General features: G+C 38.4%; 1 long non-coding RNA gene across 1 annotated transcript in view; it reads left to right on the forward strand.

Moving 5' to 3' along the window:
- The window catches only part of LOC148329417 (uncharacterized), a 47,535-nt gene extending 24,017 nt beyond the window's left edge, over nt 1-23,518 (forward strand). The window contains exons 3-4 of the long non-coding RNA XR_015845721.1: nt 13,736-13,807; nt 23,329-23,518. This is a non-coding gene — a long non-coding RNA (uncharacterized LOC148329417). The remainder of the gene's footprint in view (nt 1-13,735; nt 13,808-23,328) is intronic.
- Nucleotides 23,519-24,164: the final 646 nt, after the last annotated feature.

The following is a 24,164-nucleotide window of genomic DNA, read 5'->3' on the forward strand; positions in this document are numbered from 1 at the left end:
GCAGTTAGACTGTCTGTGAATATTGAGTCCAAAGTATGTCATTAGGTAATTTATTTAAGCATCCTAGGAAAGAGTCCCTCTGTACTGTAATTTCGAGAAAGCGCACGCTGCGGTATCAGTTAATTATACCTACAACCACTGAGCTCACAAGATGGGTAACCAAGGGATTATATGGATTAATTACGCAAACAATATGTTATAGGCCTACTTTGGAAAAGTATTCACCCAATATGCAATTAACAAGCCAACAATTACAACAACGATTACAGGCTGAGTTGACACTAAAATCATTACTACATTACATACATTCATTATTACACATTATCACAGTTTGAACCAAACACAACTACAACAATAAGCCTTTTCGTTCTCTGGGTAAGGCATAATCACACATGATGTCAAATGAATTCTGAAAGCTAATGAAATAATGCAAGATTTCCGCAAGTGCGGATGAATGTATTAAAATGACAGTTCTATACAAAATATATTTTGTGCATGTGTCTAATGTTATGACTTTTTTTAATATGATAAGTTGTTTGCTTGTTATGAAAAAAGACTCTTCAGAAGCTGCACTTGCTGAGGGTTCTTGCTGTGGGCTCATTCATTTGTTTATTATTGCATGTTTATAGCTTGTGTTTGTTAGAGCAAGTCTAAAACAACAACCACAATAAGATAATAATAGAAGTAAAAGGAAATATGTCATTTGACCACCTCTTTAACGTTCTTTTTTGTATTCCATGTGAGCATTTTTGACACCGCTGCTCGTTAACCTTTACTAATGCAACCTGCATTATTAATAACACTCAGTGGGAAAGGTCAATCGATGGATGTGAGCACGTTTGTTTTTTTCACAGGGAAGGCTTATGAGACCTGTTAGAGTCTCTGTGCACGTGGTAAAGATGCGATTCCCAGTGAACTTGTCACGCATAATTGAATTTGTTCTTAATTATTAACTGAATCTGATTGTTGTTGTATTTTTTTTTTTGTGTGTGTGCGCGTGTTTGTGTGTCCTCGGCCGTGGGATTAAACACATTCTATCGATGATATGGACTTCTATGTTTGTGCCCAGCGGAAGTTTAGCACCTCGAGCTGTCGAACTGTGTATAAATGTGGGCTATAAAAAGTTTGGGTATTTTTGCAGAGGGTCGCACCTTAGTGCAGTCAAAAATGTGCATTTTGCAACACAACCAACTTGATTCGCTTACAATCGTAGCGGCTCCTCTGATTGGCGTGTGACATGGAAGAAGAAACTGAAGTGGGCTGAGCAGAAATTGCAAGGACACCTCCACAGGGAAGTATTAAGTCAAGTTGACCGGGAAGCTCACAGATCTGCGCTGTGAAGTGCACACTTCCACCACGATCATTCGTGTCCGTGTGTGACTGCCAAATCCACCGCCCTCATAGTTGTGCTGCGGCCACAGCGTGATTTAAAAAAATAAAATTAATAATATATTGGGTGAATTTATTTCTTCAATGAGTTATAGAGTTTGATGCACAGTGTTGTGATATTTAAGAATGAAATATAATGACAACTACCACACAGGTCATAAAATTCATGAAAATTGTGTTAACATACCGGCGCCAAACCTTTGACGTGGTTCCAACAGACGTACAGTTTTTGGATGACTTTCAGCCACCAAACTGTCAGGTCAAAGTTATCCCATAATGCCCACCATGGTGCAGAGCAGTCTGCCAAATGACCAAACAGGCAAAACGAGGCTTCTCTGGCCGCTGTGCCGTTCACGAATCCAGAATCCTCGTTGTCACGTGTGATGTGTGTTGGGAAGTCGCTTCTACCCATTCTCAAGGCTTTTACTTCAAAGATGTAGTTGGGATTTTTAAAATGCCTCTCAAAGCTATGAAACGATGACTGGAAAAACACCTCAGTTGACTAAATGTCACATGTCATTTATTCTGTTGGTTTAACATATTTCAGGTGTGTTTCGTTTTTTATTTTTTCTGGTATGGCGCTCATCTTCTGCAAGGTCGGACAAAAATGCAACATGAATGTTTTTGGTCTGACCTGAAAAGAATACTTGTATGTATTGAGACTTCCTTTGGGTTCGCCGCGTCCAAACTTGTGCTTGAAAATATACAAGAAAATGTCACATCACCTCAAAGGCAGGTTTTCTCAAGTAACTCGTACTCCTGGTGGGAATTTGGCAACATGAAGAGTTAAAACCCACAAGGCAGCTGTCAGCACGTGAGAATACCCGAGAAGAAACCACAAATATCAGAGAAGGTCTAGGCAACAATTTCTCATTTATACTTGAGCACGATAAAATCATTAGTGAGCAAAAATAGGACTGGTCAACATTTTTTTTACTACATTTTGTAAAGTTTTTGAGATAAATTATTAAGATGATTCCCAAATTCAGCAGTCCCCAACCACTGGGTCGTGGCCCAATACTGGTCCTGTGGGTCAATTTGCAGTGCTTTATTTATTATTTGAATCTGAAAAATATTTTGAAAAGTGGCTGTCATCTCTCCGTTACATTGGACTCTTAACCACATACATAGCCGGCGCTGCAATATTGCCGGCGACCAGCCCCCATCCGCCCCTCCCCCAACCCCAACTGTTTGCCAGTCTGCAAAAGTTAAGAACTTGTGTGAACTGGTGTGCAAAGAAAATAGTTGGGAATCACTGCCCTAAGTTATTTCTTTCACACATCAGGTATTCATAATAATATTACTACTACTCCTAATAATAATAGTAGGATAATTATAATAGGATAATAACAATATAAAATGATATAATGATATATATATATATATATATATATATATATATATATGTATACTTATTATTTTTTTTATTTGGACTCGTCATAGCTATATATTACAATACATGAGGAAAATCTTTTCTGCGAGCTTTTGTAGGCCAAACTTGAAAACAAAACAAAAAAATTAATACAATATTTAATATCTCAAAAACATTGATGAACGAAAAAAAATTAAAGACATTTTTTTTAATCAGCGTCAAAAATACATTTTGGGACACATAAAGCCACCTCTAATTAACATTTGCTGTGCACCAGTGTAATTAAATGATATGAGAGTGAAGGACTTTAAGAGCCAGTAGATTCCGGGAATAATGAAATGTCATTTCAAATGTACAATTTGCATAACTTTGTATTTGAATGAGCAGTCCCTTTTATTTAAAGATGACTGTCAGATGAATAGCTGATTCACTCACCTGCAGCCTTATAACCTTCAAGGCATTTCAAAAAGTCTCGATATTCTTCCACTTGGAATACACTTTTAAACAGCCTGCGTGTTGTGCACATCAGTGGGATTAAACACACACATGCGTGCAAAATTCAGCTTTCATTTAATTGCAAACCACTAGTGATAACTCTCAGACCCAATTTTGGGTCCCAACTCATGTTTTGGGAAACAAGCTGCCACAACTGATTGCAGATGAACATTTCATGTTGTCTCGGTATACGATTTCCAATCTGACTGAGGCCTGATAACAGCAACATTGCTGTTACTCATTCCCTCAGATCTCCTGCCTCCATCTCCCTAATCAGATTCCTCTGCTTGGGTTATTTATCATCGCCAGCTCTGACTGTGAGTGATGCTCGGCTAATGGGTTTAGCATTCAAATCTGCTGGCTTGATGCGACAGAATCCCAACAAGGGTTGTCATTCCTGGGGCGGCAGCAGCCTCAGAGTGGCGTAAATAAGAAGGAAATAGCAATCTTGGAATATTCATTCATGGCAAGGTTGTTATTTTTACATTTTGCACATATATTTCATTTTTTCCCATTAGATATGATTTGTATTGATTTGAAAGATATTCAAATGAAATGGAGAAGAGGAAGAAAGTGAGAGACAAACAAATAACAACATAACAGTCCCTTGAATGGGCTACAAGATAAAATAATGAGAAGTCCATTTATAGTCGATGCTTCCATGAAGAAAAGGTAGTGACAATCACGCATTGGACGACAGAAACAAATTGAGCTGCCTAATTGCAGTACAATTTTGCATATATTACATGGACATTTAAAAAGTATTTCAATTAATGAGGGATTAGGCTAGACCAGCTGAAAGAAATAACAGGACTCTTGTCTTGTACCTAAGACCAATTCAGGTTATGTGGAATTGGTTTGTGTTTGTTGCACTATTTCAGGCTGTCTAAAGACATTCTGGTTTAACATATTGTTGTGCATCCCTATGGCCATATTTTGAAAAAGTAAAATTACCGCCACATGAGTAAGGGAGTCTTCATTTTCTTAATTTTACAAAAACATTTTGGCTTGAACGAGAAAACAAACCTGGCCCTCCCATCCAACAACGGTGATTTATGACACAAATATTCTGAAATAATGCAAGCGTGAAAGCTTAAATGGGTGGGTGGGTGTTTGGTTGGGGACGGGGGGGGGGTCATCTTCTGTGAGGAACCTCTGTGTGGTATGCTAACATCATCTGGCACCTTGCCTTAATTTTTTATCATTTACGATGACAGAACTGTAAATTATGAGACACCTGCTATTCAGTCTTCCTTCGTTTCTTAAATTAGGAAGCACAAGGTTGAATGTCAAATCTAATATTTGATTTATGGCCATAAATGAAGCAAGAGCAGTGATAACAAGACCGTGTGCCCATTTGCTGGTAGCACACTTGTCAGTGTTGACTGCCCCACCACCTGCTCTATGTAAATAGCTCCATATGTGTGGTCTGGTGACTTTATGTGACTCATGAGAAACAGTCGGAGAGACATGGCTTCAATGAGCCACCACGTTAAATGTTTGGATACAGCATAGGGCAGACTTTGTATACCAGTTAATCAAAAATGTCAATTTTACAGGCGCTTTAAGGATACGACACAAATCAACTCCAACTAATTTCTGCATCACTTCAGACATGTCTGGACATGTGCAGATGTTCAGTTGGTCTCTTGTCTTTTGATCTGTAGATGCCTGCAGACACACGTGCTGCACCAGTTGACCTGGTTTCTCCGCCTCCTTTTCCTGTCCCAAAACTGTCTGTTCGCACATCTGGATGACCCGATACGACATTGACGTTGAACAACTTGTTCAACAAGTACCTTCTGACAAGGTGTGGAAGCCTACAGGAGCAGCAGTTGTGTGTGTGTTTTTTTGAGCTCTCATAGCAACAAATGGAAAACCAACTCAATATTTTCTGTAAGTCTCTTTTGCTGTAACAGTCTCAGTCCCAATACCTTCTTTCCCATAATTATACAATAATTATTATGACATTAATATAATTGATTAAAATAAGAATGCTTAGACTAGGCATTATATAGCCTATAATACATAATATGTATTATCATATTGCTTTATAATGCTGGGTTGGGAATGACATGAGTTGATACTGTTTAGAATTTATTTCCTAGTTTCAAAATTGTAGCTGCATTTTCTCAGTTGATTTGGTTAGTCATGATGGTTCTCATATCGCCACTGACATGGACTACACCCATCACGACTTGGCCTTGAGGAGTTTCCTGTTGATAATCCGAGCAAAAGTGAAATTACATGTAATTGTCACAGTGCCTGCGTTTCCATTAATCAAGCGTGTGTGTTCATGTATCGTTTTGAGTCACTCTGTGTGGCTCAGCGTGAATTTACGTCTCCTACGCAGCTTTGTAATTACCTTTTTCCAGCTTTGACTGTTAATTGGCGTACTGACAAATCACTCCCGTATACATGCAGACACGTTGTGACCCAATCATTGCATTCGAAGACTATCACACCTTGTCACGGCCATCTTGATTACCAGGTGGTTCAACCTCAAAGGAGCTTTGGGTCATCCAGTTGTGTTAGCAACACGCTTCTTAACATTGTCAGATTTTTACAGGTGATGTGTTTGTACCGGTCAGTGCCTGCCATCCATTTTAAAGACTAAATTGAAGTGAGCGGGAGTGGTTTTAGCAGTTCTTGTCATCGGTGGTGTTTCCATAGCTCGATGTCTCCGGCAAAACGACCCGTGAGCTATGCGACCCACGCCGAGCGTCACTTGATGACTGCTTCTTTCGTTTGTTTGACGAACGAATTATCATCGTTTGAAACACAGCAACTCTTTCGCTGACGTCTAGCAAGGATGTGGATGCTTTTTTTTTTTTGAGCAAAAAGTAATCCTTTGTGGTTAATTGTTTCGTTTTATACATCGATACTACGACTCCTACTACTATGCACTCTCCGCTCTGGCCAAGCTACTCCACCATGCCAAGTCCTTGTTCTCTTCTTCAACATGACCTTTGCATGATCACTGTCTGATCTTATACTTGCTGGCACCTGGTGGCCGTTCGCTTTTTTTTTTAAAAATACCATTAAGGTCAAGCTTTATCCTTCAGTCAGAAGCCGCGTGAGACCCTCCTGTACACTCTTGCGTGAAAAAAAACCCAACAAAAAAAACGTATAAATACGTCTTTGGTAGGCGGGGACAACATTTCGGAAAACATATACATACCTTATCTGGATTAATCGAGTTGATCATTTGGCCGTATAATTTAAATGGAAGTTTTAAAGTCATTTAAGTATTTTGACCTAGTGTTGTTGCCGTATTTCCTTTCGGTGAGTGCAATGCAGATCGTACCGGGGCCCTAAATAACACACTATGTAAAAACACTATGTGAATTTCTAATAGGTGAACACTTTATTGAGGGCCATAGGGTGTAGTGGTGTAGTGTGGCTAGTTGGACAGGGCCAAGGAAGAAGACAAACAGAACGAGATGAAATAGAAGGAGTAAGTCGTCATGGCAAGTTGGCATGCGGATTTTTTGTGCCACAATGACAATTTGCAATGTGTGTGTGTGTTTGGAGAGGTAGAGCTTGCTCCCCTCCCATTCATTTCCAAACACAACTTTTGCTATAAAACAACCAGCAGTTTGTCTCAATTTCCGTTGAAAAAATGTACGAAAATAATGTCATTTATACTTTTTTAGTTTTTTTCTTCCTGATGCAATCTTTCAATGCAATTTTTTTTTGACTGGTGCAGTATATGTATAGTCAGAGAAATAATTTAGGCTGCTGGTATGAGTAAAATGGCTGACTAATTAAATACTTTTCTATTGGCTTCATGTGACGTATGTTGTATAATTTGCACAAATGTCTACATTCTTTTGCGAATTTGTCGATACCAAACTTCAGAGTTGACTCGTGTAAACACTATGTGTGTATGGGAGAGATGAACAGACAGATGTGTGAAGGTGGCAATGGTAGAAACCTTACCCCATCTGTGCTTGTGTGCAATTTTTGTGACAAGAAAACCACAGATTATTGCACATGAAATGTTATTCATACAAAGCAGCTGTAGCGTGACTATCCTCATGCTGCAGCACTCAGCAGCCTGTTGGAGAAACATCACATAGCAAATCCCAGTGAAAATAACACTTTTCAAATCTCACCAGAGACATCCTCACTCACTTTCTGTTCTTTCTTGATGTCAGTGTCGGGTTTGTATCGACAGAGTGGTGCATTTTTTATTTAACTGTGGGAAAAAAACAGTTGTAGAAGTCAAGAAAATAATTGTAATCACATCAATCAAATAATTGGCTTGTGTAAGCGTAATGAGTTTAGACTTTCAAGTAACAACCTAAAAAAATTTCATTAATTGATTTTCAGGACTAAATACTGAATGTGTTCCATCAAGCTTGCAGTCATTTTTAATGTGAAATAAACAAAACAGGGGTGTATTAAATGACTCTGGCTTTTCTACATCTTTACTGTAGTTAAATAAGGAAATGTTTAACATTCATAACATGAGCAGGACTCAGTATCAGTCTCTATTTGCTGCTCCAACACTCATCTGTTTTTTTTTTTTGTTGGGGTTGTTTTTGGCACTGACTGGAAGAATGACATCATTGCAGTCAGAAAATGCAGCTTGTGTGCTCTGTACTGCTGCTCCCTCTTGCTGCTACTCTAAGCAACACACTCAGCCCAGAGTGTCGCTTGAGCCATGTGGTACAGTTGTGACTCCCTCATTCCACAATAATACATGCTATGATGCACGTCTGTATAAACTTTACACAAGTGGCGCAGCATTATATCAGCAGCGGTTGTTTTTGGAGGTGGAATAAGTCATTCTTGTGAAAAAATGTCCGAAAGCTATGTTACCAAAAATGCATGGTAGAATGCCACCGAATATTGCCCTGTCATCCATCAATGGAACGAGTAAGAGAACTAAAAGTAATATTTAAAAGTACTATGAAAAACATTGGAGAGTTGGGCTACATTGATCTCCCTTAATTGCAAAGTGCAGTGGACATAAAAAGTCGACAGATCTGCATTCAAATACCGGGTTTTTAAAACATGTGACCAAGATAAATCATAAATCCTTTTCCACCTTCAATGTGACATTTACAACTCTGTTAAAAAATAGAGACCTTTTCGAGAGAGCAAGTAAAAAGAACCAAATAAAATAATGTGGTTGCGCAAGTGTGCACACCCTCTTATAATTGAGGATGGAAATGTGGTAAGAATCCATCAATCACATTCAAGCTCATGTTAATTTGGAGTTTGCACACACCAGCTACCATTTGAAGTTTCTCTTCTTAATACCAAATCAGTTGTTCAACTTTTCTAATAGACTCTTCCTCACATTTATTTGTTTTGGGGCATAAGCATAAAGGTTTTGTGCTCTCACTGATTGGTATTTGGAACTGTTCATAATTCCCTCCACATTGACAAAGGCCCCAGTTTCACTTGAAGCAAGGCAGCTCCAAAGAATGCTGCTGCCACCATTATACTTCACTGAAGGTATATGGTGTTTCTTTTTTTTCTTTTTTTTTTGGGTGATGAGCAGTATTGTGTTTGTGTCAAACATATGTTTATAGATTAACCAATATTAGTTTCATGGACATAGCCTGGCTTGGATGCATTTCTTTGTCAAATGAGGCTGCTATCTTGTCACCCCTACCTCAAAGCTCAGCTATATGAAGAACACGAGAGATTATTGTCATGTTTACTAGACTACCAACAATGCTTGCCGGAAATTCCTGCGGGTCGTACAATGGTGCTGTCGGCCTCTTGGTAAAAAAAAAAAAAAAAAAAAAATGCTCAAGGAGGCTCTTTCTGCAGATTTTCCTTTTCTTGATAATGTGACTGTTCTGTCATCGTTACTCCACCTGATGAAGATTGTATTAACTTAGTGTATTTAATTATTACTTTGAGATTCCCGTGATGCCACAAAAATGTCAATAAACTCATATTTAGAGCAGTTGCACTTCATTTGGGGTTAATCAAATGGTAACAGGGATTCTGGAATGAATTCCAAGGATACGTGTTAATGGGAGCCTTCAAATTCAGGTGATGTTAGTCATCTATCTCGTGTGAGAGCGGCAATAGGAAGTCAACAGATTTTCCCAGCCCCAATTTTACTTGCACTGACATGCTTTACAGCACTCACTTTTTCCGTGCGCAAAAATTATACATGCTTTGTTGGCCATTTGACCTGACCTGAGAATTCCTAGCTATGCATAGCAATTGAAAAGCCTCACCTTGCATTCTATGGCTACTGCATGAATGAAAGTCTGGTAATGCATCGCAGACAACAGCACAGGTCACGTTCTCAAATAAATATTTCAAATTGAATTCTTTTCCTCTGAAAAATCCTTGAACTAAACAAATGGTGGTTGCCAAGCAATCTGTAACCGGTGCCTATTGGGTTGACACGCTTATTTAAAAATCATGGAAAATGTGGTCAAAGCACTCTATATTTTAAATTCTATGACAGTCAGAGCTGGCGTCAACAAACCGTTTCATCATGAGTTCCGTCTCTGCAAGCATTCCAGCATAACTTAATCATCCATATCACATCGCCACCCATGAAGGTGTGGATGCATGATTATAAAAACATTTTCTGAAATGCATCCTTAAAAAGTACCAAACGTGTATTTGGCTCTGAGGTAGTGCTTCTAGGAAAGCCATCTTGTCCGAACATTTCACTTCAACCTTGTATTTGACAGAACTGGCTGATGCAAGACTGGCTTCTGTAGTGAGGAATTGACGCTTCTGGTGGCTTCGACTTCTTAACCCTGGTGTTCATTGGGCGAAGAAGCCCCCCCACTCTGTCCGTCTCTGGTTCTCATTTGCTCCCCTATTTGTCTGTCACTGCCTCCCTCAACACCACCTTCTTTTATCTGTCGACTCCCTCGACCACCCGCCCCCCCCACCAATACCGACATGCTCTCACAATGCTCTTCCTTTTTTTTTTCTCTTTCTCTCTCTATGCCTGCGGTCATTTTCAGTTGGTGACTGAACTGACTGGCTTGTGTGTGTTCAAAACAGGATCAGGGCAAGTAAAACGAAGGAAAACAAGCGCAGCTTATGACGCCATGACTATAGAGTAACAGGATGTGAGAAAGATGAATTGGAAATTGGATGGGGGTGCATTGTACAGCTCGATATCTCCTCTTTTTTAATCGTGGCCTACTGATCTTCCATTCACCTGTTCTGGTGCATTCCGTCAGCTCCGAGACTCTGTTTCACTAAAGCTGGAACACAATGAAGTCTGTTGTTTGATGAGCAGAGACGTGGTATAGTTTGAGAAGGTAAACCCTCATCTGTTTCAAGTTTCACTGCAGGGTGCGTCGGGAAGGTGATAGCTGCACCACTGACGTAACATGTGACGTAACACAGTGACACATTGTAACCTGCTAATTAATTGAACAAGGATAAAAGGTGGTATCAAAAAACACGTAGCGGATATAAAATTTTCATTTTTGTCTACTAGCCATTGGGTTGTTTATTAGTACCTACTAGAAAATCCTAATTTGGCAAAAGTTTTTTTGTGATCTTCCAAATTCTATTTCTGTCTGGAAAGTTGTGCCCAAATGGATAGAATACTAAACCTGACCAAATTCTAGTGAATAGTATTAGTTAGTGTATCGAGCCCAGGTGTCACACTCCCGCCCCCGAGGGTCACTCTCCTGCATGTTTTAGATGCTTCCCTCATCCAACACACCTGATTCCAATTTTCAGCTCATCCGCAAGCTCTGCAGGAACCTGATAACAATCCTGATCATTTGAATCAGGTGTGGAGGAGGGAAACATCTAAAACATGCAGAAAAGTCACCCTCGAGGAACAGTTTGACACCTGTGCTTTAGTGGCTTGAGAGGCACAACATAACTCATCATGCCATTTTTTTTTCAAAACAAGAGGAAAAAAAGGTGCATCTAATTTACATGAAAAAAGATTTTAGAACATTTTAACAACAGTGCTTATTTGCTGCAAATGATTTGCTGGCCAAATTGTTCTTAGTTCGTGAATGTTTACTTGTGGTTCATCATTCCAACATCTTAGAGCGTAAACCAGAGCAGGAATCACAGCAGATTGACCACTTTCTTTGTGCCCAAACCGTTTCAAAACCCCAGATTGCAGGTAAACATACCCACAGATGCCCTCGTCATCGTTAGTCCCATCTCTTTCTGAACATTACAATATAGTCTATAGATCTCTCCCGTCTATTCCACTCAGTCTCGTTGCGTCGCCGTAATTTGAGACGGAATGGTGAGAAAATCCCCTCGGAAGACTGACCCTACTTTGAACCTTTACTTGCTTTGACAGATTGCTGTAACATAAGCCTTTCATTTCAGAGGTTCTCTCACTCGTTTTTATGTGTAAAATGCAGTAAAAAAGATCAAGTCCAGCTCCATTAATGTGATTTGATGTGTGCATTTTGTGTATTTGTCCAATGTGTTGTCATTGATATAGTTGGTGATTATTTGTCTATATGGGGCCCATTTGTGAGAAAACGTTAGCTTTAGTGGCCATAAGAGGTCTGCAGGAAGATTGAAACATTGTTTGGGCCAGGACTGTTGTCAAAGACAGTTCTAACAATTAAGTAGGTCATGCCTCTGTATGTTCCGCAATCAATTTATTTGAAATTCCAAAGTGCTTTATACTGTAGTTTCCATCCGGTGAGTTTACCTCCAAATTGATCTACAATCATGTTGGTTGCAATTCCAAACCAAACATCAAACGTCTTATTTTCCAATTTACAGTGTATATCACATGACACAAGATAGCCAAGGTAAAAGGCCAATTCGTGCAGTTCTGGACAATGCCCGACCTAATGCATTTTCCTTACGTTGCACTAAATGAACATAATTTCCACAAATGAACGATCACACATTTTAACCATGATTATTAACCCTAAAAATCATAATGCACAAAAAGGTCAAAGTAAAGTATTTTCATTAATTATGATTATAGAGTGCTTTTCAGGCCAGTGTCCATTTTATTGTGAACAAAATGACTTATTATTATGGTGATTGACAGCAAATTCAAAGGCTTGAAGTGAAAATGAGTATTTCAAGTCGAATGTCACTTAAGTGATTAAAATTGTAGTAATTACTGTTGTGGGTGTCAGAGAGTAAAACGGCTATGGGTATTTTGCATCGGTTAAAATGAAAAAGTAACAACTTCACAATGTAAAGGTTAAAAGTATGGCATGCAAATTGAAGGAACAAAGTGTGTAAAAATTATATATTTGGAAGACAGTTTGATATTGGAAATCGCTGTAAGAAACTTTTTGTGGTGCAACAGTTAACGTGATTGGCTGCCTTGTGCCAACCAAGACCAATTGGTCAATTTGGCTCCATTCGTAAAGTTGGAGCCGTTGTTGGGATGTCTGGGGTGCGTGTCCGCCCTATCCAACATGCACAATCGGATCAGACTGTCGGGTTAAATGAGCATTGCGATTGGCTGTCAGCAAGTGAATAACTGCACTGCACAATGACGGGAAGTGACAAAAGCGGAAACACTGTGACAATTGAGGCTATTTCTCATAAACTAAATGAAGTTTACTGATTTTCACATTTCTTCTATGGACGTAATGGCTGGCTGGTTGGTAAAGTTTCAGGGAGATGTTATCCTTTCCTTTCTTTTATCCACTGCAGAGGAACTTCCAAAATCCGTTGCCCTAAAGGTTATACAATTTAAAATAAGGACAACACTATTGTGCATATAATGCTCAATGACTCATTGATAGTGTAGTGTGTCACATGGCTTCTGGGCAGCCTTCATTGTTATTGGTTCCCACTCAATGACTTTCAATGTGAAAGGCTGCTGTCTTTATGTGCCCTGTAAGTGATTGGCAGCGATTCTGGGCAAAGTCTGCCTTTGGCCCACAGGCAGCTGTTATCCAGTCATAGTTCTCAACAACTGGACATGATAAGCAGTGTAGAGAACGGATGGCTGCTCCATAATAGAACAACTTAATACAAAAGTTTGGTAGGCATTCTATTGCGAGATAGCTGTGCTTTTAATTCCTAACGTGCCCTCTGTGAATGTGGACGTCTGTACGCCTTTGTGAAAGTAGTGTGTGTGTTGCCAGTATTACACCCGCAAGCGAAATAGTCTCTTTTCCGATGACAATTCGGATCATTTATTTTCTCAGATTAGGGCCTCTCACATTGGTCAGGTCATCAGATATCTTAAATTGTCTGTTCAGTGCTTCTACTACCAACACTGGCAAGGTCAAATCTTTGCCATCTTTGAATATTTGGCTTTATATAGAAATAATATTGAAATACTGTGGGTCCACTCAAAAAATAACCTTTCTTACAATCAGTATATAAACTTGGTGGTGGAGTATTCTCTTAAAACTGACTATTTTTTACTTTGTGGAATTGTATTGATACCTAGGAATGGATTTTTCACTGCTTAAGCTATGCGTTCAGGATCTTTCATCTGAGGAAGAAATGTGTATTCTATTGATTGCATTGCACTGATTTTCTCAATTCTCCTTGTCACCTTCATTTTAGGTGGAGAATATGCAGCGTCGGAGCCCTGAATCCACATTTCGACATTCTGTGGCAGTGACTACTCTAAATATGGTGAGCAAAAGAAGTGTGTGTTTTGAGTTATGTTATTTTTTTCCCGTCCATCAAGCAACGGTATTTGCACACATGTTACTACTTCCCTCGCATTTCGGCTAATGTATTTGGGATAATTTACTTTATTTATGAATGTTACAGTTAGGAGGCATCAAATAATGTGAGCCCATTTGAAGCAATAATATGGCTGCTATGAGCACTTGTCCCCATGCCAAATAAATTCAAAAAGGAAAACAATGAAATATATGACTTTCATGTTTTCAATAATGTACTCCATCCCCAGAAGGATATCATCCCTGTTGTTTTTGCTGACATTTTACAAGATACAAACTCACAACTATGATTGTGTAAAAAAGTCAGTTTGCCTTGCACTGTCTCTGCCTCATTACTGCCTTGTCCGCATACAACAGTGAGCGACAAGAGAAAACCTTTTCCAAAATAACTGCATCATTTTGGTAGAAGAGAAGGTGAGCTGGAAACATCAGTTTTACAAGTAAATGAGTGGCGAGAGGTGGAAAAGATAGAAATCTACCGGTTCCATTTTAGTAGATCGCCGCATTGTCTTTATTCCTGTGGTCAAATTATGTGCTCCACTTTATTTTTTGTTGTTTATCACTGTAAGAGGTCTTCACCATTCTTTGATTGTGTACTTAGTGTGTGCGTGTTTAGTCAAATGCATGCTTGACATGAGCTGAACCCTTAACCTCCAGCAGTGCAAAGACTTGGCTAAGGCAGAACGTTGCTATTGGCAGGCTGTTCAGGCAACAGCAAGGATGCTGGTGTGTGTGTGTGTGTGTGTGTGTGTGTTTGTTGTGCTCTGTGTTGCTAAGTGTGAACTTTATCTTGGTTTGCTTTCAACTGGATGGAAAAAGAGAAACTCCTAAATAATCAAGCCAAGATCCCAAGAGTTGCATTAAAAGTTGTTTAATTTTTGTACATTTAAAGAAAATGTGATTTGATGAGTGCAGTGTTGAGGTTGTAGACTGAATGACAAAAATTTCCCATTGCTGCCTTCAAGAAAATTCAAGTCAATCAGTAGATTTCCATATTTTAGATTTTTATACTTTTTCCACTCAGTGCTATATTCTCACGTTCACTCGTATGTTTTTTTAAAAAAAAATTTGGGGGGGTGCTGGGCTTGCATAATATTCGTAAAACACACATTCATCCGTCCAGATTTCTGACTCACCCACTGCGTGTAACCTAGGTGCTTGATTCATTGATTTCTCACTGGGGATGGTAATCTCCCAAAACTTCTGAATGGCATTGAAAAATAGAGAACTCTTTAAATATGAAAGTATCTCTCATTTCGAAAACAGCTTGTTGTTTTTTTTAATGCCATGCATTCATTCATTCATTCTCCAAACCACTTATTAATAAGTATATTATGCTTATGACTCGATGCATGTTTCAAGGTCCAACAATTAAAAGAAAGGTGGAAATAGTCAGCTGGGACTGATATTAATTCCCAATAAATATCACAATTAAAACGCAGTAAAACTCCTCTTTGATTAGCTCAATTTAAAAAAAAAAATCCCATTTAATAGCTTTCTGAAAGTGTCTTGGAATTTGTGGCAGCACGGATTGCAAAATTTCAAGTACAATGTGATATTTCACCTGGTTCGGATGCCAAAATTATTATGCCTGCTTGATCGTGCAAGATAAAATGTGGGTCGATGGAAGAATACACTGGCAACCAAATTTCACATGGAACACCCACATTTTAGGGTTTCTCCACCCAGTACATTACATACTAGACCAGTGGTCCCCAACATTTATGCGGACCAGTTCAAACAAGACTGTAACTTTTGTGGACCGGCAACGTGGGTTGGTGGGTGCTCGTATTGTACATCGTGGGCTTGGTACGTGGTCTGTTTTTAACTAATTTTGCTAGCTTGTGGGTATAATATTTGCGTAATGCGACACAGGCAATTAGCATTGTGACCTGAGTTAAGAGTGCAATGTAACGGAGAGAAGCCAGACACTAAAGTATTAAAAATTTTTTTGGGTTTTCTTTCATTTGTTCGCCCCCCCCAGTATCGCTGCACGGGCCACTTTGGACCGAGCGACTGTTTTGTATTAGACCACTGTTGAACCTTCAAAAGTGAACATCCAGACAATCATATACTTAGCGCTTGATCAAATTTTCAAGGAAAATTTGCTACTAAAGTTAAAGGATACTAAAATTTGAGTTGAATTTTCATCATACATGATGTCACTCAGTACTTACTGTATGCATATGAAAAAAAACAATCCACATATGGCTGCAGCTTCCTTAATTCGATTGTGAATTCTTTCTTATGTGGAAAATGCAATGCAATGTGGGTGCAAGTTTGCACTGATTATCATTATGACTTTATTGGAGGTGAAATATTGAAAAGTTTCAGATGCAACTCAGATTTATTTGTTGGTCTCCTGAATCCCGATTGATCTCTATTATGGCAGCGTGTCAGCCACCCGGCCTCGTGTCTCCAGATTTGAAGCCAAAGCAAATCGCACCACTATTACTCAGTATTATTTCAGATAGTGTTACCGCCAAAGTAATTAATTGACTCATTAAACAAAAAGAAAAAAAAGGACCACTAAGTCGCTGTTTATGCAGGACCAAGAGGAGACAGACTTTTTAAGGGCAATAACAAGAGAATGTGGCTTGGTTCTGACTTCAAAAGGCAAGTCATATAACAACATGATCATGCAGAGGATTTCCTCTTCTTCCAAAAGTCATAAAAACTGTGAATGATTACCTCTCAAACGTTTCAAGTTTTAGTGGTAAGTGTCAAACCTTTGTATTTCCGTCAAGTGAGTGCTTCAGTAGCTGTGGAGTTAAGCCATTAAAAGGAAATAGGACTGATACTGTTGAAGAACAACTTTTTAAATCTTTTTTGAAATACAGTAACAAGTGTATAAAATTTGATGTAAATCCAACAGTTTCTATATACAATAATATGCTCACAATATTAGCTTCAGCTGTCCTGCACAGGACAAGTGATTCATGCCAAGTCTCAACTAGGGCCCAAAATTTGGATTTTTTTTTAGGCTAATATTGATTCTGAAATTTGGCGGGAAAAAAATTACTGATTTCCGATTAATTGTCAGATCATATTTGAGAAAAAAAATTTGAAATGCGTAATATCACATTTTATATTTTTTTTAAACTATTTTTTTGCATCAGATCTTTTTTGTTTGTGCTGCGTTTGGCTGGTGACACTCTACGCAACATAATTCTAGAGGGAAGGGCGGTTTCGACCAACCCTGAAATGGACCGGCCGTTCGGGAATCTCCCAAAATTCCCGATGGACACCACACCTCTTGACGTTCTGTACATGACACAAAGAAGAAAAAGAGGACGATGAAATCTGGCATCATATCGAATGAAAACTGTAGCCATGTGTGCTGAAATTAAACAAGGTGAATAAAAAAGAATTACAAATTTGCTGGCCCAGATATAACTGCGGTGATCGATGGCTTTCACCTGCGGTGATCGTTAACCAAAATTGACTACGTAAGGAAGCTAGCGGTTAACGCTAACTGACATAAACGCTTGTGATCCACTTTCTATTTTCGTCAGTGATCAACAAGCTATTACAAAAGCACAAACTTGGAACACGCCTGCATTTTGTCCGTGTGAGATTTGGTGTCACCGGAGCTACCTATATCTCTCTTTTGATTATATCTATGAGGATGGTTGTTTTTTAATAATTTTGTTTCAACAAAATGTGACTTTAGGTTGCGTATAAAATAGTGACACCACAGTCACTTCCACATGAATCGCAATACTCCCCAGAGCATTGCTAGGAAAAGTAAAAATTCAGGAGCTGTTGATTGATAGAACCATTGAATGGTTGTATTTAACTGATACATGCCGGAATTTTTTAGGTTGTATTTTACGTTGAAAATAAAACTCATTATCTGTGCACATCATTGTAAATAAAATGAACGGACAATAGGCTAATTCCGATGAATTGTTACTGATGTTAGAAGGACTAAATTGGCCAATTTAATCGGCAGCTTATTCAAGTGGTCCGGTCCCCGTCTCAAATATGATCTAGGCAAGATTCTCACCATTTAGGAACGCCCTAACCACTGAGTTGAGTTAAGTGGTACTATTGACTTGGAATGTTTTACATTGGATTCAGTGATATAATGCGATTCACTGCGGTTGGAATATTGTCATTTGACGATCTGTCATGGATTATTAAAGTAGGAAACATAGTTCGGAAATTGCAACTCATTTTACTTCCAAAATAATTTTAAGTAAATTCAACCCAATTCACATCCCTTTTGCAACCAATTTTATCCAAAACCATGACACTGTAAAACATTTTGGATCCTTGGTATGTGATGATCAAAGCATCACACATGAAACTGTTGAATGATCTGTGACTCGTTGCTTAGCAACCACACACATAGACAACACCTTATATTTGAACAAGATATCATAGGCACACTGTGCTTCCCTTTTAAAAGTTCTTTATAAAATGAACTGCTAATATGCTTCATACCGGGAAAGGAAGTTATAATAACGATAATGGAGACTCCTGTGTATGTGGGTTAGGAGTCATGTGTGTTTGTGGGAGGCAGGAAGTGTGAGACAGAGAGAGTAGAGGAGGGCTGCGTTTTAATTATTTACAGCTGAGGAACTGAAACTCCTCACTCTCCCTCTTGTCAGTCTACCCTATAATCCAGAGTTGGGTTATAAACACAATTAAAGTTTCCATCTCTCTTGTTCTCACCCTGGGTGGCCAAGGTTTGCAAGTTTGTGTGTCTCTCTGCATGTGTAGTTGCCTGTATATTTATGCTCATTTGCCTCTTTGCGGACAAAAGTCTCAAAGGGTGTGCAGCACTCAGAAAACCTTGTGACCCTCTATGACCCAGACTCTGTTTATTTCACCTCTTAGGACTTCATACTTTCTCAACCAAAAGGATCATATTAGTGGTTGATTTATAACAAAATAAAAGCCCCACAAACTTTCCCACTGGTATTACGGATTACTTCTTGTACACTGCAAATAGAGAATAGACTTTTTCTAAACAACCTGTAACTGCACTTTTTGTTTAGCTGGTCATCCTCTTATCCTTTTTTTCGTATTTTTTGTAAATCTTTGTTAAAATTGATCACAAGTTGTCAGCTTGCTATCCATAAAAAATATTGCATAGACAGTATAAGGCTTGAAGGTCACCTTAAAACGATGCGGTGAGGTTGGAAAAAAAGACGAAGTAAGGTAAGGGCTTCAGGAGAACTTGCTGACACTACTTTTTAGTATATGGTCTCTTACTACATGTGTATGATTGTGGGTGGGCTCAAACATCTCACTGTTTGAGCGAGAGAGAGAGAGTGAGAGAGAGAGAGAGAGAGGTGAGTCGTCTGATGGGGGCGAAAAATCCATTCTCTGAAGTCCCTAAATCAACATGAGACTATTATTTATGTACTCTTTAAGGTGAAAGCTTTTAGTCCCTGTTGGCCTTCCTTTAATATCTCACATTTGCAGTCTGCTTTTAACATTCCCCTCTTACTATGTGATAAAGTTAGAAGTATTTGTTCACTTTCGCTGGAGTTAATGATTTACAAATGGTGTTGGCAGATTAAATTATCACCTTCTGAAAGTACCCATTGACATGAGATATGTGAACCTCACGTCTGCAGCAAAGCTCAACTCGGTTTCTCTCCACCCCTTAAAATTTAAGTTCAACGCAGTTATAGAGTTTGGAGGTGAAGCATGCTAGCAGGGAGAACTTGAATGAACATGGCATATATGATTTGCAATATTGGAAATAGAATGACCATAGATCCTATAAATGCGGCAACAATACAAATGAAAACTTTATATGGGATGAAAGGTTGTCTTTAAAGCCATAACGTCCTTAAGACGCTTTCCGTGAGTGTGCAGGTTAAAAATGCAGACTATAAATCACCTAAATGATAGTTTGACTTCTAAAGCTCTCTGCTCATACATCTGTTTTGCCAATTCCCCTTAAGAACATCATGAGATGAAAAATCTCCGAGATGAAAGAGCAGAAATTGAGCCAGTGTAATGTGACAGCTAAATTGACAGCATTGGACCCACTGAGCTGACTGTTCAGAGGATCAAATGAAAGATTTCTTTGAGAGGCCATGTCAGCAGGTGAAATATATACGCTCCTTCTTCATATCACCCTCTGCACCACCTGTCCACCACTATCCTGACGTCTTTTCCATTCTGGGTGGAAAAGACCTGCGTATGCTTTGATACTCAATGTACTTGTCAGTCTCTTTGGCGCTGCTAGCCATCCTACCTATCCACCAACTTCTTACCTATTGATCTAAATAATTGCCAAAACAATGAAACTCATCAACAGATTTATCCCACAAAACTACCTAGCTACCTTTTATGCATTTATAGTATCCATCCATTTTTCTAAATCGCATGTCTTATTTGGGCAGTGCTTGTCAATTATTTTCTGTTACTCCCCCCTTAGCAAGAGGAAAACAATTTGCACCCACCCCCCACCCATTCTCCGCCGCGACTATAAATAATAGCATTTTCGTTGCAAAACAAACCTACACTGCAGTTAATACTCACAGTGGGCAATGAGAGTGCCTCTGCCCACTACTGGAGTGGATGAGTAATTACACTTTAATGTAGTACGGCGGAAAAAAATGATGTTCCCCAGGTTCACACCCGTCCGCTCTCAGCATTGCACCGCGCCTCCCCAGAGGGGCCCCGCCCCACTATTTGAGAAGCAGTATTAGGGTAACATTATCTCATAAATGTGTTTGGGCACATATAAGCCTAAGCCAAATGCATAGCCCACACCTCATTATATAAAAGACATTCCACCAGCCAAACCCAAATCTGCAACAAAACTTACTGACTGCACATTTTTAACAACCAAACCGAATAGATACGGCTAACGACCCAACCAATTACCCAACTCTAACAACACAAACTAATTATATTCTTTTTATTACTTATTATGAGTTTGATCTCACTCGCGCAAACGAGCTCTTCTGGTAGTTTAATGTCATTTCTTTCCCTTTGCAGTTGTTTAGTTTTTTGTTTTTGTGCTTTTCATTTGCTGTTTACATTTTTGTTATTGTGTTTCACTATTTATTTTTGATTTTTTGTTTGCTGTTGTGTTCGTTTGTTTTTGTGTTTTTTAATTCATCTTTGCACACAATTTGGGGGTTTTATGTTTTTTAATTTGCAGTTGCATTTAGTTATTTGTTGTTGTGTTTTACACTTGTGGGCCACTGTAATTTTGGGTATGATCTGCTCCAATATTTTTTGTTCCCCTAAAATTTCTAATTGTCTATCTATCTGTGACTTGCTACCTTAGAATTTTCTTTGTTGTAACATTAAAGGGTTGTTGCTTACATTTGCATATTTATACCCAAATTTCTCCTCTGCTATTGGCGCCATATTTAGTGCAGCAGATTCTCCGGAGAACTGTGTTTGGCATGTGAAGGGGCGGGTTTGTGTGTCGGGGCGGATCAGTCATTGCCACATGGAGTTTGCTGATTACATTTCCAAATCTCACATTCAAGTGGAAAATGTTGTTCTCATCACACACTACTAACATACATTTGCACTGATACACCTGGACAAAGAGAAGGCAAAATCTCACCCTTACACGCATAAATTGTCAATGACATCTAAAATCTCAAAACATCAATCAGGTATCAAATAGCATTAATGACCATATTCAAAGATACCATAATTAGCTACATGAGTTATTTTCTGATTAAATGTGGTTCATAGATGCCACTTCTCAGACTGCAGCTCAAGACAAAAATTGTATATTCCACCACATTGCGTCCCCTCCTCACCCTTTGCCACGCCCCATCAGCCTCCCCCTGAGCTAGTAGGAGACAATATGTTGTTCTAATATGCAAATTCTTCATTAAGGATTCTGTGAAAACGAGTGTGAGATCATCTCATCATTAAAAGTTAGCAATTGAAATGTAGTATGCTAATCAGACCAGATGGAACCATCCCTGTTTGTGTGAAAAAAACCATTTCTGTCACTGCCTCATCACATGGAAGGATCATCTTTAGTGGGTCTTTAAACATATTTTGCATATTATACAAAGTGTCAGTTTGATTTCACCCGTATCCGACTTCAAGTTTTAAACACATTAATATAATTCGCACTACAAGGTTGTTATTAACATGTTAAGTAAGTGTGTATAATTTTGATTAACCCAATTCCTCAAATATCAAACACATTTTTCATATAATTTCTAGATAATTCCATAGTAGAGCTGTCCCTTACTAGAACATGTTATTTATACAAAGCATGTAAAAGTTAATAAAAAAAATAGATACATTTTCAATAATGCATGATAAATACAGATGGAAAAAAATGGCGTGTACATAAGAACAATTTAAAAACAATGACAATTAAAAAAAAGTGTATTTTCTTTGCATGTGACTAGTTTAGGTAGTTGGCTGATGGCATGTGGTAGAAGCTGTTTTTTTTTCTTTGTCTTATTGTTCTGTCTGTGACACTCCTGTCGTGTCTACTCGATGAGAGAGGTGGATGGGAGGAATTTGTAAAGTCATCATTTATGGGGAGGTCTCATAATCTTCATGACTATATAATTTTATCTAGGTATTAATGAGTTTGGATGATATGTTGCGATTTTTTTCTGACAGATATTTTGATGCTCGTTTGTGTTATGCTTCAAGAGGGGGGAAAAAAAATCAACCATACAAATCAGAAGTAAGCATTTCTATGGAATGTTGGACCAACACCAAAGAATGACTGCCAGTGAAATTAATTGTTAAAAAGATTCTTGGAAACCTAATGGATCACAGTTATTACTCTTCTTTCTGAGTGCTGGCGGTCTGACCAATCATGATTTACATGTCTCTCCTGCAAAACTTTATACTTTATTTCCATCACTGTCCATGAGGATGTTGTGGTTCGCTGTATTAATAATCCCGCATATATTTTAAGACCTTCACCAAAATGCTTTGTTTTTGGGCCTCAGTTGAGCTCTTCTCTCGGGAGGTCCAACAGCTCCTTCAGACTCGTTTGAGAAATAATATTTTAAAATTTCATATTCAATCAAGCTTTTCCAATCCCTAGGACAATTTGAAGTCATCACAAAGTAGTTTAAAGAAAAGTGCATAGCAACAAAAAGTTGTTTTGGAGGTTGTAACACTCCCTTGTGTAAGGTACAATGCAAAAACAAAAAATAGGTGACTGTGTTTACATTTTTTTTCCATTTTTACTGGAAAACCTCGCGCATCCAAAATCCCTGCGGAGACATGTTCTTCCGGAGAAAACACAATGGTCTATGTTTGCATTCATTTAAATTCATAACCCAGCACTTCCATAATGAAGTGTAAAGAAAACATATTGAATGCATTTCGCTCCATGAATTAATTGTATTTTTTCCCATTTTGACGCACATGAACGTTGTGAATTTGAAGCTTCAGTTCCTGTAATTCTAATGATTCACAGACAATTGACATTGTTCACATTTTCAATTGTGCATGTAGACTAAAACTGTATTTTTATTTTTTTTTTTGCAGGCGGAACACATCCACCACTGAGGGCGGTTGCAGTACATACCAGGGACATGACTTACCCTCTTTTTCTAATATACTTTTTTAGATTTTTCTCATATTGGCAAAGTGATAGGAAATAATCTCACTTTCAATTTTTATTTTCTTTCTGTACATGAAACTAAAAAAAAATGTAATAAAGATACTTCAAACTTAATATCTGAACACATCTCTGAATTTTGTTCTTGTGTCTTATCCATTTAAAACAGATGTCACTCAAAATTTGGCCAGCTAATGAATAATTTTGCCCCTATCTGTATATTCGGTGTAATATTACGAAAATGTTGGGATGTTTTCTTTTTTTCTCTTCTCAGTTGCTTGCTGCTAGCTTTTTTTTTTATTTTCTTTACCAATAATCTTGCTTGGGATCTCTGGGATCTGGAGTCTTTCCCAGCTGACTTTGGCTAAAATTCTAAAAGGCAGACTACTCCTGGGACTGGTCTCCAGTGGGTATCAGACAACCATTCACACGCATGTCATCACTAAGTAGGTAGCACACACAATGGCTGCACCAAAAACTGTCAAGTATACAAAGTGTCAAACCCAAAGCCCGGGGGCCAGATTTGTCCTGCCACTTCGTATTATGTGGCCCAAAAAATTTTATGCATCGACTTCATGTTTCTTCCTAAAATACAAAAATTTAAAATTGTCTTCACTTTAAAAAAAAAATGTTGAGATCCCACTAGCATTTTGTTGTTGTTGTTGTTACCAAGCCCCCTTTTAAAATAAATAATAACATTTCAAACAAAGTTTTCACTGGCCTCTGATTTCAAAACTGGTTATTCATCAGTTTGTCGTGTGCG

This window comes from Idiotropiscis lumnitzeri, chromosome 10 (assembly GCF_059441095.1).
Source record: "Idiotropiscis lumnitzeri isolate Australia: NSW breed Sydney's pygmy pipehorse chromosome 10, RoL_Ilum_1.0, whole genome shotgun sequence".
Classification (NCBI taxonomy): Eukaryota; Metazoa; Chordata; class Actinopteri; order Syngnathiformes; family Syngnathidae; genus Idiotropiscis; species Idiotropiscis lumnitzeri.